Source organism: Schistocerca gregaria, chromosome 1, assembly GCF_023897955.1.
Source record: "Schistocerca gregaria isolate iqSchGreg1 chromosome 1, iqSchGreg1.2, whole genome shotgun sequence".
In the NCBI taxonomy this organism is placed as follows: Eukaryota; Metazoa; Arthropoda; class Insecta; order Orthoptera; family Acrididae; genus Schistocerca; species Schistocerca gregaria.
This window is the reverse complement of record NC_064920.1, coordinates 1,187,499,650-1,187,513,087: the sequence shown is the minus strand read 5'-3', so window position 1 is coordinate 1,187,513,087 and position 13,438 is coordinate 1,187,499,650. Positions and strand designations below refer to the sequence as shown.

Genomic DNA, 13,438 nt, shown 5'->3' with positions numbered 1-13,438 from the left:
TTAGTCACTTCCGACAAGAAAACAATAAGGAATTGCTTAATATTAATACGGCGTTTCTTGAATTGCACATACACATTATTATTATTATTATATTGCTGCTGAACTATACAGATTGTAATACTGAAACACTAATGATAACATCCTGGCAGATTAAAACTGTGTGCCCGACCGAGACTCGAACTCGGGACCTTTGCCTTTCGCGGGCAAGTGCTCTACCATCTGAGCTACCGAAGCACGACTCACGGCCGGTACTCACAGCTTTACTTCTGCCAGTATCCGTCTCCTACCTTCCAAACTTTACAGAAGCTCTCCTGCGAAACTTGCAGAACTAGCACTCCTGAAAGAAAGGATATTGCGGAGCCATGGCTTAGCCACACCCTGGGGGATGTTTACAGAATGAGATTTTCACTCTGCAGCGGAGTGTGCGCTGATATGAAACTTCCTGGCAGATTAAAACTGTGTGGCCGACCGAGACTCGAACGCGGGACCTTTGCCTTTCGCGGGCAAGTGCTCTACCACCTGAGCTACCGAAGCACGACTCAGGCCCGGTACTCACAGCTTTACTTCTGCCAGTATCCGTCTCCTACCTTCCAAACTTTACAGAAGCTCTCCTGCGAACCTTGCAGAACTAGCACTCCTGAAAGAAAGGATATTGCGGAGCCATGGCTTAGCCACACCCTGGGGGATGTTTACAGAATGAGATTTTCACTCTGCAGCGGAGTGTGCGGTGATATGAAACTTCCTGGCAGATTAAAACTGTGTGCCCGACCGAGACGCGAACTCGGGACATTTGCCTTTAGCGGGCAAGTGCTCTACCATCTGAGCTACCGAAGCACGACTCACGCCCGGTACTCACAGCTTTAGTTCTGCCAGTAGGTAGGAGATGGATACTGGCAGAAGTAAAGCTGTGAGTACCGGGCGTGAGTCGTGCTTCGGTAGCTCAGATGGTAGAGCACTTGCCTGCGAAAGGCAAAGGTCCCGAGTTCGAGTCTCGGTCGGGCACACAGTTTTAATCTGCCAGGAAGCTTCATATCAGCGCACACTCCGCTGCAGAGTGAAAATCTCATTCTGGGAACACTAATGATGTCTCGCCAAGTGTAAAGGAGTACATCTACACCTACATGATTACTATGCAATTCACATTTAAGTGCTTGGCAGAGGGTTCATCGAACCACAATCATACTATCTCTCTACTATTCCATTCCCGAACAGTGCGCGTGAAAAACGAACACCTAAACCTTTCTCTTCGAGCTCTAATTTCACTTATTTTATTTTGATGATCATTCCTACCTATGTAGGTTCGGCTCAACAAAATATTTTCGCATTCGGAAGAGAAAGTTAGTGACTGAAATTTCGTAAATAGATCTCGCCGTGACGAAAAACGTATTTGATTTAATGACTTCCATACCAACTCGCTTATCACATATGCCACACTCTCTCCCCTATTACGTGATAATACGAAACGAGCTGCCCTTTTTTTGCACCCTTTCGATGTCCTCCGTCAATCCCACCTGGTAAGGACCCCACACCACGCAAAAATATTCTAACAGATGACGAACGAGCGTAGTGCCTGCTTGTTGCATCTTCTAAGTGTCCTGCCAATGGACGCAACCTTTGGCTCACCTTACCCACAATATTACCTATGTAGTCTTTCCAAGTGAAGTTGTTCGTGATTTTTACATTCAGGTACTTAGTTGAATCGACAGCCTTGAGAATTTTACTGTTTATTAAGTAATCGAATTCCAACGGATTTCTTTGGGAACCCACGTGGATCACCTCACACTTTTCGTTATTTAGCGTCAACTTCCACCTGCCACACCATACAGCAATCTTTTCTAAATCGCTTTGCAACTGATACTGGTCTTCGGATGACCTTACTAGACGGTAAATTACATCTGTAAACAACCTAAGAGAACTGCTCAGATTGTCACCCAGGTCATTTATATAGGTCAAGAACAGCAGAGATCCCAGGACGCTTCCCTGGGGAACACCTGAAATCACTTCAGTTTTACTCGATGATTTGCCGTCTATTACTACGAACTGCGACCTTTCTGACAGGAAATCACGAATCCAGTCGCACAACTGAGACGATTCCTCATAGGCCCGTAGCTTGATTAGAAGTCGCTTCTGAGGGACGATGTCAAAAGCTTTCCGGAAATCTAGAAGTACGGAATCAACTTGAGATCCCCTGTCGATAGCGGCCATTACTTCGTGCGAATAAAGAGCTAGCTGCGTTGCACAAGAGCGTTTTCTGAAACCATGCTGATTACGTATCAATAGATCGTTCCCTTCGAGTACTGGAAGACTTTGATATTACGAGGTGAAATAAATGTAAAAATAAATAAATGAATAAAACTATAGCTATCCCTGTTAGAATAGTAAATCCCTCCCTATATCAATCTTTGACAGCAAACTGGAAAGTCGGACGGCGATAGAATTGCTCTCGCGAGGAAATAAATCGCTGTCTTTGAGGACTGCCTTTTGCCACGGCACTGGTGGTCGGCTGTATTAATTTACTTCGTCCAGCCTCAGCGCTGGAGATTAGCGGCTCAGTGAAGTACTGTGTGGCTCACCCGGTGGCCCACATTCAGGGGCGCGCAGTGTACGTAGTGTATTGTATTGTGTGGCTCTGTGTGCGCAGCGGCGGGGCTCAGTCTAACGCTCCATTACGGAGCGCGGCCCCGTTCACGCCATTAGCAAATCACTCTCGTCCCGAAAGCCAGATTACTGCAACCGCGTTCCCGCACTGCGGCTAGCACATCCGCCTGCTCACTGCGTTCCGCAGCCAATCGCAGGCAAAGCAGGGCTTTGGCGTGACTTCAGTCAACTGGTCAGGTTTGTTCTCTTATGTCATCAGCGATTAGACGAGACTGATACGGAGAAGAAGAACTGGAACCATTTGAAATGTGTGGCTGTCAAAGAATGTTAATAACAAAGTGTACACATTAAGAACGATATTAAGATGTAAGATGAGTAGGTGAGGGCGCAAGTCCGTGTAAGATCATTTGTCTAAAGATGAGTGATATTACCGAACCATCTGCTACGATATCCAGGAATAGTTAAGTTGGTGCAGGAATGCGCAGTAGATAGTAGGGACAGACAAGTATCAGGTGAAAAACAGATTACAGTGACTGTTTGGTGTAACTATAGCGTCAAAATAAAAATGTTAGCACAAGATAGGACTCAGTGAAGAACTACATCGTACCAGTCATTTTCTAACAGAGCAGATAAGATAACACGAAGAGAGTACGTTTAGGAGTTACACAGTGGTACAAGAAGACATGTCACGGTAATGGATACAGAATATAAGAAATTACACACATAATTTACGTAATTCCAAACAGATAATAACTTTTTTCTTTCTATTGACCAAGTAATAGTTCTGGCGGTGGGTATTCATTTCAAAGAATCACTAATTAACTCCCATAATTAACTATGTCAAAACTATTTGCAGCAGAAACATCAAGCGATTGCTATGGGATAGTTATAGGTGAAAAATATTTTCTGAAATGTAACAGTACCTAACATTTAATCTACGAATCGTTCCTACAAACATACCTGACCGAAACCCCGGTATAAGCAATGGTAATCGAAGCTAAAAATGAATGCTCTGCGAGAATAAAATATGGTTTCTGTGTAAATCAAATTAAAAACGTTGAGTATCACTGGAAATTATATCAGGCATAAATTTAACATCAAAACTGTGGGATACTTTGAAAGTTACGTAACGCAAGACGGGCAACAGAGCGATGATTTAACAAGACTAGAACAAGCAAGGTGAACATTCCACGCATACGGCTAGTTGTGTAAAACATAACAATTAATTTTAAAGGAGAAAGAAGTGAATCGAACTGTTTCAGGTCTACAGTTACGTAAAGAAAGTGTCAATTATTTTGACTGCTAAAATAGAAACGTTGTTTTCCGCAACATCGGCGAGTTAAGAAATATATAAGAACACAAACAGTAAGTAGGGCGAGGATTATATGGCCTGTGTCCTACGGTACTAGAAGGAACCGTGGAGGGCACAAATGGTAGCACAATAGATGCTGGAATACATATAACTAGGTAGGTCCTAGCCCGAGAAGAGAGAACTGGCACAAGATAGGGAATAGTGGCGGACTTAGTTTTGTGACAATCTTTATAGAGCTGCGAATTATAGGATTCCCCTCGATAAGTCAGAGATGTATTAACCAGAGGGAGCACACTATATGTGGAATCCACAAGGTTCCTTTCTTAGGCAAGGCGATGGTCTGACGTCTTCTGATGAACGCTCGCCAGCCGACATGCTGATTGAAATCGGATTGTGCACAAAGTAGAGACACTTATAATGCCAAAATTTTTACAATTTGCCTTAGCATTCGTAACTGTCTTCCGGAATGTACGGCCATCCAGGAAATCTGAATGAAACACAAAGTAGAAAACTACCAAATACTTAACGAAACATGGAAAGTACATCGAAAAGACTTGCTACATGCCATAGGTGGCGGAGTGTTCACTGTCGTCGGCAAAAATATTGTGTCGGCAAAAATATTGTCCCTCGAGGTCAAAACTGAGTCCGACTATGAAGTTGTAGGGCCTTGAATTACCGAGCTGCGTGAACTCACGTTAATCATTGGATGTATTTACTGATTACGTCTACTTCTACGAGATTTCTCTGATATTCACAATAAAGTGCCTGGCGGAGTGTTCAATGAACCACTTTCATTTCATCTCTTTACAGTTCCACTCTCTTATTTTATCGTGATGATCATTTCCCCTGTATAGGGGGGTGCTAACAGAATGTTTTCGCCATCGGAGGAGAAAACTGGTAACTGATATTTTATAAGAAGATCCCGTCGCAACCAAAAACGCCTTTTTTTTAATGATTGCAACTCCAGTTCACGTATCATGCCTGTGGCACTATCTCCCCTATTTCGCGATAATGCAAAACGAGCTGCTCGTCTTTGAACTTTTTCGACATCACCCGTCAGTCACACTTGATGTGGATCCGAAACCGCATAGCAACACTCCAGAATAGGGCAGACAAGCGTGATGTAAGCAGTCTCTTTAGTAGACCTGTTGCACCTTCTAAGTGATCGTTCCAATTTAGGTTATTTACAATTGTAATTCGTTAGTATTTAATTGAATTTACAGCCTTCAGATATGTGTGACTTATCGCGTGAACGAAATTTAGTGGATTTCTTTTAGTACTCATATGAATAACTTCACACTTTTCTTTATTCAGGGTCAATTGCCAGTTTTTGCACCATAAAGCTATCTTATCTAAATCATTTTTCAATTTGTTTTGGTCATCTTATGACTGTACAAGACGGTAAGTTGTATCATCATCTGCAAACACTCTAAGAGGGCTACTCAGATTGTCTCATATGTCATTGATGTATATCAGGAACAATAGTGAGCCTATAACATTTCCTTGGGGAACACCAGACATTAATTCTGTTTCACTCGATGACTTTCCCTCTATTACTACGAACTGTGACCTTTCTGACAGGAAATCACAAATCCAGTCGCATGACTGAGGCGATAGTCCATAGGTACACAGTTTGGTTAGAAGACGCTTGTAAGGCACGGTGTCGAAAGCCTTCTGAAAATCTAAAAATATGGAATTAATTTGACATCCCCTGTCGATAGCACTCATAACTTCATGAGTATAAAGAGCTAGTTGTGTTTTACAAGAACAATATTTTGAATCCGAGCTCACTATGTGTCAATAAATCGTTTTCTTCGAGGTACCTCATAATTTTCGAACACAGTATATGTTCCAAAACCCTACTGCAAATCGACGTTAGTGATATGGGCCTGTAATTTTGCGGATTGCTCCTATTTCCCTTTTTGGGTATTTGTATGACAGGAGTAATTTTCCAGTCTTTAAGCACAGATCTTCCTGTGAGCGAGCGATTGTATATAATTGCTAAATATGGAGCTACTGTGTCAGCTTACTCTGAAAGGAAACTGACTGGTGTACAATCTGGACCGGAGGCTTTGCCTTTATTAAGTGATTGAAGCTGCTTTGCCACACTGATGATATCTACTTCTACGTTTCTCATGTTGGCAGTTGTTCTTAATTAGAATTCAGGAATATTTACTTCGTCTTCGTTGGTGAAGGAGTTTCGGAAATGTGTGTTTAATAACACTCATCAGTGACTTCACCGTTGTTATCGCGCAGTGAATGTATTGACTGCGTCTTGCCACTGGTGTGCTTTATGTATGGCCAGAATCTCTTTGGGTTTTCTGCCAGACTCCGAGACAGAGTTTCGTTGTGGAAATTATTAAAAGCATCTCGCAGTGAAATAAGCGCTATACCATCACTTTTCAATTTATGTTTTATATATATCTCAACTGCCATCAATACTATTTCTTTGGAATCATTCCACATATTCTCTACGCTTACATAACCATATCGTTAGGAGTGCAGACTTTCTCTTAAAAAGGAACTACGGGCATTTTTATCACCTTTTTTAAATAGATATACTTTGCGTTTCTTTTTGATTGTTGTGGGTGTTACGGTATTCAGCCTAGCAGCAATTGCTGTGTGGTCGCTAATACCTGTATTCGTCACGATACTCTCTATCTGTCCAGGATTATTTCTTGCTGAGGGGTCAAATGTGCTCTCGCAATCCTTTCTGTGGTTTCCTAACACCCTCTGCCATTAAAAACCTCCCAGTCTCTTCTACACAGCCCAGCTATCCGTGTAGCCGCTTCCTCTATGTAGTGGACTCCTGAACTATTAAACGGAACCCGGAAACCCGCTACCCGATAACGGAAGTCAAGCAATCTGTAGCGTACCCTGGCACAGAACCACCTGAACCTATGATTCGAACCCTCCACTCTGGTCTGCACCAAAGGACTACAAACGGTTCTATCGACGATGCTGCATCTGGTGAGCTCCTCCTTAATCTTGCTATCCGATAGTAACGTAACAGTTTTATAATGATTAAAAAAAGACTATGCTGAGTAGCGCGGAAGTATCCCGATCATGCGGTATTAGTTGGAGACAGCATTATCCACCCGAATGTAGACTGAAACACCTGTACACTCGTTAGACTTGGTGCCGACAAAGAGTTTCATGAAATACTTCTGAATACTTTTTTTCTGAAAGCTAAGTTTAGCAGCAGATCGACAGGCCACTCGCAATGGAAATATTTTACGCCTGACCTTATCGTCAGTGTCAGTACATTTACAACAGTCACTGATCATGACGTCATCATGGGGCCGATGGTTACCAATGGTTAATAAAGCCACCAAGAAGGTAAAGCTGCTGGAAACATCAGATAAGCAGTTATCATCGTTCGTATCACTCTATGGACAAATTCTAAATTGGCTGTAAATCGAGCTCTGGAGAATTAGGTGTTTCGTATGTGGATTGAGGATGGAAAGGACGAACCGCGGTTTAATGACAGAATTTTGAAAACGCTGAGGAAACAAAGACTGGTCACAAAAGAAAGCGGAAATGTTGACAGGAAAAGGTTAGTAGAAATTAATGCATTTAAACGTGATCGATGCGCTAACCATGCAACAACTTCTACCGCCATACCTTACGGAAAGACTTGCCGAGAATCAGACAGAAAACTCAGGTCCTATGTATAACGTAGATCGAAAGACTCTACGCAGTCGACCAGTCTGGTGTGGGAACAGAAGACAACAAAACGACAGTTCCTCTTCGTCTCAGAATAACACTTGCAACCTGCCTCCTCAATTATTTCCTGTATGTATTCCAGTCTCTGTCTTCCTTTACAGTTTTAATCCTTTCCAGGTCCCTGTAGTACCATAGAAGGTATTCCCTGAAGTCTTAACAGTAGCCTTTTCTCACAAAATATTCTGTGAGCGGCGGAAAAGGGCAACAAGCAGATTCCATATTGCTGGATTTCCGGGAAGCGTTTGACACAGTGCAACACTGCAGATTGTTAAAAAAGGTCAGAGCATTGTAGAATAGGTTCTGAAACACATGAGCTGCTCGAAGAAAATTTTTAAGTAATAGAACCCAGTACGTTGTCCTGGACGGCGAACGTTGATGAGAGACTTGAGTACTGTCAGAAGTGCCCCAGATAAGTGTGATAGGACCGCTCCTTACCTTTACATACAGAAATGATGTGACGTATAGGATGAGCAGCAGTCTGTGAACATGTCCTGATGACGTTATAGTGTACTGAAAAGTTTTATGATTGAGTGACTGTAGGAAGATACGATATGACCTAGACTTTCTATTTGGTGTGGTGAATGACAGCTTGCACTGAAAACAGTAAAACGTAAGTTAACACAGATGAGTGGGAATAAACAATCCATAACGTTCGAATACGTTGTTAGTGGTGTGCTGCTTGACAAATTCATATCGATTACATTAGGAGTAACGTTGCAAAGCAATGTGAAACTGAACGGAGACGTGAGGTCGGAAGTAGGTAAGGCTCGGCTTCTGTTTACTGGGGGTGTAACATTTATGGCCTTGCAGCCATCATATTCGGTTACAGGAGCAGTCGAGATGGCAGCTGTGGTGAGATGACGTAATGTGCTGTGACGTACCGATAACCGACGGTTGGTACAATACGCTATCGTGAGAAAGACTTCCTAAATTGTGGCCCTTCTCCGCGATTGGCTGCTGCATTCGGAAATTGAGCGCCAAAATGACAGCCTTCTATCAGCAATATTAGACAAAATAAACGGCGTATTTACTTGGATTTCATATTTAAAACATCTCTCAATAGCTTGCTACCATTCCATTATTTCGCAAGTATTTATAACCAGCATAATAATAAACAACTGCTAAACGAAAAGGCCGACGAAACACTTTAAAACAAAACAAAAATATTTATTTCGATAACAATAATAATTATACAAATTAACCCACCACCATAGTGATTAGTGGGTCCTAATGTTAATACAATATTGTATGTTAATTGTAGTTATTACTGTTATTATAATTATTACAGTTAATTCGTGAGCTACAGACAGTGCGATACAGTGCATGTTTATAGGCAAATTACGATTCGTTAGACTATACATTGCTACCTACTTGTTAGTATTCCTAACTGCCTGCAGCGTTACAGGTGCGTCAGCATAGATATGAACTTACTTCAAAGCCTTGCTCATAGAGCTAACCCCTATAAGCGTGCCACTGAGAGTGGGTAGGCCAAAACTACTTGTCGCTGCAGGTTCCCAGTTTAGTATCCACTTCTAATCCTACTAACCACTAAATAACCTACGCCGAATCCGGTGCTGTCATAATCGTGAATAGGTGCACCCAAGTCCCCCTAGCCTTGCACTTGGCAGATTCCAACTAACAAGTCGACCTGTCCACGCACAGACGGTACAGAAAACACTTTGCCTAACTTGGATGGCGGGCGAAGTGTTTCGGGTATAAAATCAGAGCTCGTTCGGCAGTCTCGGAGTACGGGCATGTTCTCCGCTGCAGTGCCATTTAAGACATAGCTATCAATGTCTATTGAGTAAGATTACAGCTGGTTCGGCAGTGTTGAATGACAGGCATGTAGATGATAACAGTGTGATACTAACTATGGAAATACGTAGTCCATTAATTTGCTAAAGAATAAAAATCAATTCTGACTCTAAAAGGAATGTAACTGTGCAGTTTCTAGTGTTCTGCCAATAAAAAAACCGAGTGGCATCCCGTATAAAGAAAGTGATTGCAAATTTAATCCTCCCAGTTGCTCGGAAGAAGCCTCAAGCTTACCGAATCACGACCCACGTGCTGTATTCTGCCCAGGGGACAACAACTATGTAGGACTGCAGGTTGGTGAACATTTTTTAGAACTTATGCATTCCACTCAGGGCGGTGGAAGCAGCCAGCACCTCGCGTGTCCTGCAGTCTTAGTACAAATGAGGTCAGTGACATGTCATCTGTGGTAACAGAGAGGAGGTATGAAGAAAAGAAATGTTTCTGAGGAAAGAGGTTTATCATACGCACGCGTGTTTATCACTTCCCTGTCTCCTTCTCTCTCTCTTCTCTGTTTCAACTTGCCGAAGGGGTTACGGGAAGAGATCGAAGCAACTAAGAGGCGTGCTGGTAGATTTGTTACCGCACGAAGTTTGATCAACACACGAGTATTACAGTGATGTTTCGTGAATTCAAATGGAGATCCCAGGAGGGAAGACGATATTATTTTCGTTTTGTGGCATTTGAGGCTGAGTGTAGAGTAATTCTACTGCCTCCTATATCCATCGCGTATAGATCGCGATTGTAAGACAAGAAAAAGTAGGGCTCAGACGTAGGCAGATAGTCGTTTCTCCATGTTTGCGAGTGGAACAGGAAAGAGAAAGATAGATAGCGATCCACGCACCGCCGTCTGTCATAATGTTGTAATGTGGTTTTCAAAGTATGTATGTAGAAACCCCACCTAATAAAAGGGTTACCCACGACTCCTGCGTCACAGTAGCACACACCACGGTCACTACTTACCTCTTCGCAACGCTTGTTCCACCCGACTTGTCCTATGGAATGATTACTCGCTAATTCGCACACCGTTTGATGGTAAAGTGATCTTATTATATCCGTGCGTTATTTGATTTTTTACAATAACCTCTTGTTCAGAACGCTTTTGATCAACTGTCCTCCGTGGCGCCTGTTGCCATTTCGGAGGCATGCTTCGTCCTCCAAGCCACGTTCCGTGTAATGGATGTAGGGAGCTCACTCTGCCACTGGCAATAATTACAGAGGGGCTGTGACGTGACGTCACCATCTATTGACCGCGTCACTCAAAGGGCCCTTCTGCAAGAAGTTCATTTCCCTAAGGCGCACGACCGCGCCAGAATAATTTGAAAATGTCCTTCTGATGTCCCTTATCCGTAATGAGTTCTTAATAACCATCTACCATTCAAAATCCACTGCAGAGAAAAGACACCCCACTCCCCACGCCCCCCACCGTCAGTCTTCTTCTTTTTTAGTCTTCGGCTATGGGCGTCGCTGCCGCTTCTGCAAAGTTTATGATGTCATCTACTTACCTTTTTCTTTTCTTATCTCTTGGAAAACAGTAAAGAAAATTCCTTGGTCACACAACCATCTATTATCGACACCTTATTTATTGCCCATTCCATTTCTCTATTATTAGTGGACATCTGCGCCTTAGCACCAGTGTGTTCCGTAATACAGATGCTTATTTTCCTGTCACTCGTGTCAGTTCACAGCGGCATCTTTTCTTCGTTGGCTGAGCAACCTTTTACTTTAGAATGGTTTTCATTTCTGAAGTCTGTATGCCATAAACCAGAAAAGGTAATTACGCAATTATTACAATCTTGAAAAATTTTACTTGTAGTTACAGCCGATTATACAACGGTACGATTATGCAAACGTACAATTTACCTGAGTCCCTCACAGTAGTACCATGTAGAATGAAAGCAGCAGGGGATACGTAGAGGTTCGATTTATAAACCAAGATGGTAAGTATTTAAAGTTTAATTTCGTTTAACAATTAGTTTACTGATTTTGCAAATAATTACTGACACTCGCTTTAAGCTGGGACATTTCTTTTCCTACTACACGAATATGTAATAAAAAATGGGGGTTCCTATTTAAAAATACTTTGTTGATATTCGTTCGACCTATAGCAGCGCCATCTAGCGGGTCAACCATAGCGCCATCTGGTTTCCCCCTTCAAGCTAGACAAGTTTCGTTCTTTGTAGTTTTTTTCGTTTGACGCTTATTTCGTGAGATATATAGAGAGTGTGTCCAGAAGAACAGACAACTCATGTATAATTAAGGCAATGATGGGCAAAGATCCCTTTAGTGCAGATGCACACCAAGCTCGAATTCTAACGGATGTCGGCGAGATGTCGCGAGTAATGAAACTAACGAACGGGGGCACTAAGTCAGTAGAGTGTACAGAAGTTGAGAATTGGGGTCTGACCGGAGGCGCGCTAGGGCAGTGGGTTCAGTTACAGAGCCACTCTTCCCGAAAGGCGTAGTGATCAGAGCATCTGCTGGGAAGCAGGATATCCGGGTTTGAATCCTGGTCTGGCACAATTTTCAACTTGTCTCTCTGATATAAATCAATATCCATTGCCAGCTAACATTTTTAGTTCCCTTGTGTTGTTACACACTTCTTTTGGGATAGGACGAGCATTTGCAAGCATGACTCACATCTCATTAATATTTAATGTTTTTGAAATAGTATAGCAACTGATAAGCTGAGAGAGGTAAGAGCCAAGCCACAAAAATGTAACGTGTCTACAGAAAAGATTTTATTCAACAACAAGTTGCTCAAAATATTTTTATCAATCTTTTTGCATCTTTTATTTGAAAACATCCAATGATTACAAGAAAACAATCTTCTAATACTTTAAATCTGAGAAGTTTCAACTTGAAACTGTCGTTGCGGAGATATTCACCTCACTCAGGTGGTTCTCCAGCCAAATAAATTCACTAGTACATAGCAAAAATAGTGCGTATAAAGCAAGTTGCGACTTTTGACATTTCAGCACGGAGGAGTGGAAGGAGGCGTAGTTTCCAGCGTGTGCAGCGCGCGTCAACAGACGACCACACTATAATGACAGTCCTACTCAGCTCGGAACGTGGCAGGATTCCTTGACTGCGTGAACAGCAAGCTGGCCTTCCTGGCAGATTAAAACTGTGTGCCGGACCGAGACTCGAACTCGGGACCTTTGCTTTTCGCGGGCAAATGCTCTACCAACTGAGCTACCCAAGCGCGACTCACGTCCCGTCCTCACAGCTTTAATGCCGCCAGTACCGCGTCACCTACCTTCCAAACTTCACAGAAGCTCTCCTGCAAAAGGCAAAGATCCTGAGTTCGAGTCCCGGTGCGGCACACAATTTTAATATGCCAGGAAGTTACATAACAGCGTACGCTTCGCTGTAGAGTGAAAATTTCATTCTAGCAAGCTGGACGATCAGCAATCTTCCTGAAACGATTTTAAAGAGACCATCGGGTGTAAGCTCTCATTCTCACTCTTTCTATAGTTTGAGTCGACAGCTTCATGACGAACCACTTGTATATTCTTTAATGGGAATAGTTATCGTGATGTTTCGGTAGTAGATAAATTACATCAAGATATCCTTAGTTTGTAGAGAAAAACAGGTGTCGCTATGAATTTGATGCGTGTTACGTTACATGTCGCTGTGTAACACATTATGTGATCAAAAGTATATGGACACCTCGCTGAAAATGACTTACATGTTGGTGGCGGTAATGCTGGAATTCAGTATGGTGTTGACCCACCCGTATCCTTGATGAGTGCTTCCAATCTCACAGCCATACGTTCAATCAGATGCTGGAAGGTTTCTTGGGGAATGGCAGCCCATTCTTCATGGAGTGCTGCACTGAGGAAAGGTATTGATTTTGGTCAGTGAGGCCTGGCACGAAGTCAGCGTTCCATAACATCCCAGAGTTGTTCTATAGGATTCAGGTCAGGACTCTGTGGAGGTCAGTTCATTACAGGGATGTTAGGGTCGTGTAACCATCCCACCACAGGC

The 13,438-nt window shown here is 42.7% G+C and overlaps 1 non-coding gene across 1 annotated transcript; it reads right to left on the bottom strand.

Moving 5' to 3' along the window:
• Positions 1–12,578: 12,578 nt before the first annotated feature.
• Trnar-gcg (transfer RNA arginine (anticodon GCG)) lies at positions 12,579–12,653 on the bottom strand. Its single transcript has one exon. It is a non-coding gene; the product is annotated as a tRNA-Arg (tRNA).
• Positions 12,654–13,438: the final 785 nt, after the last annotated feature.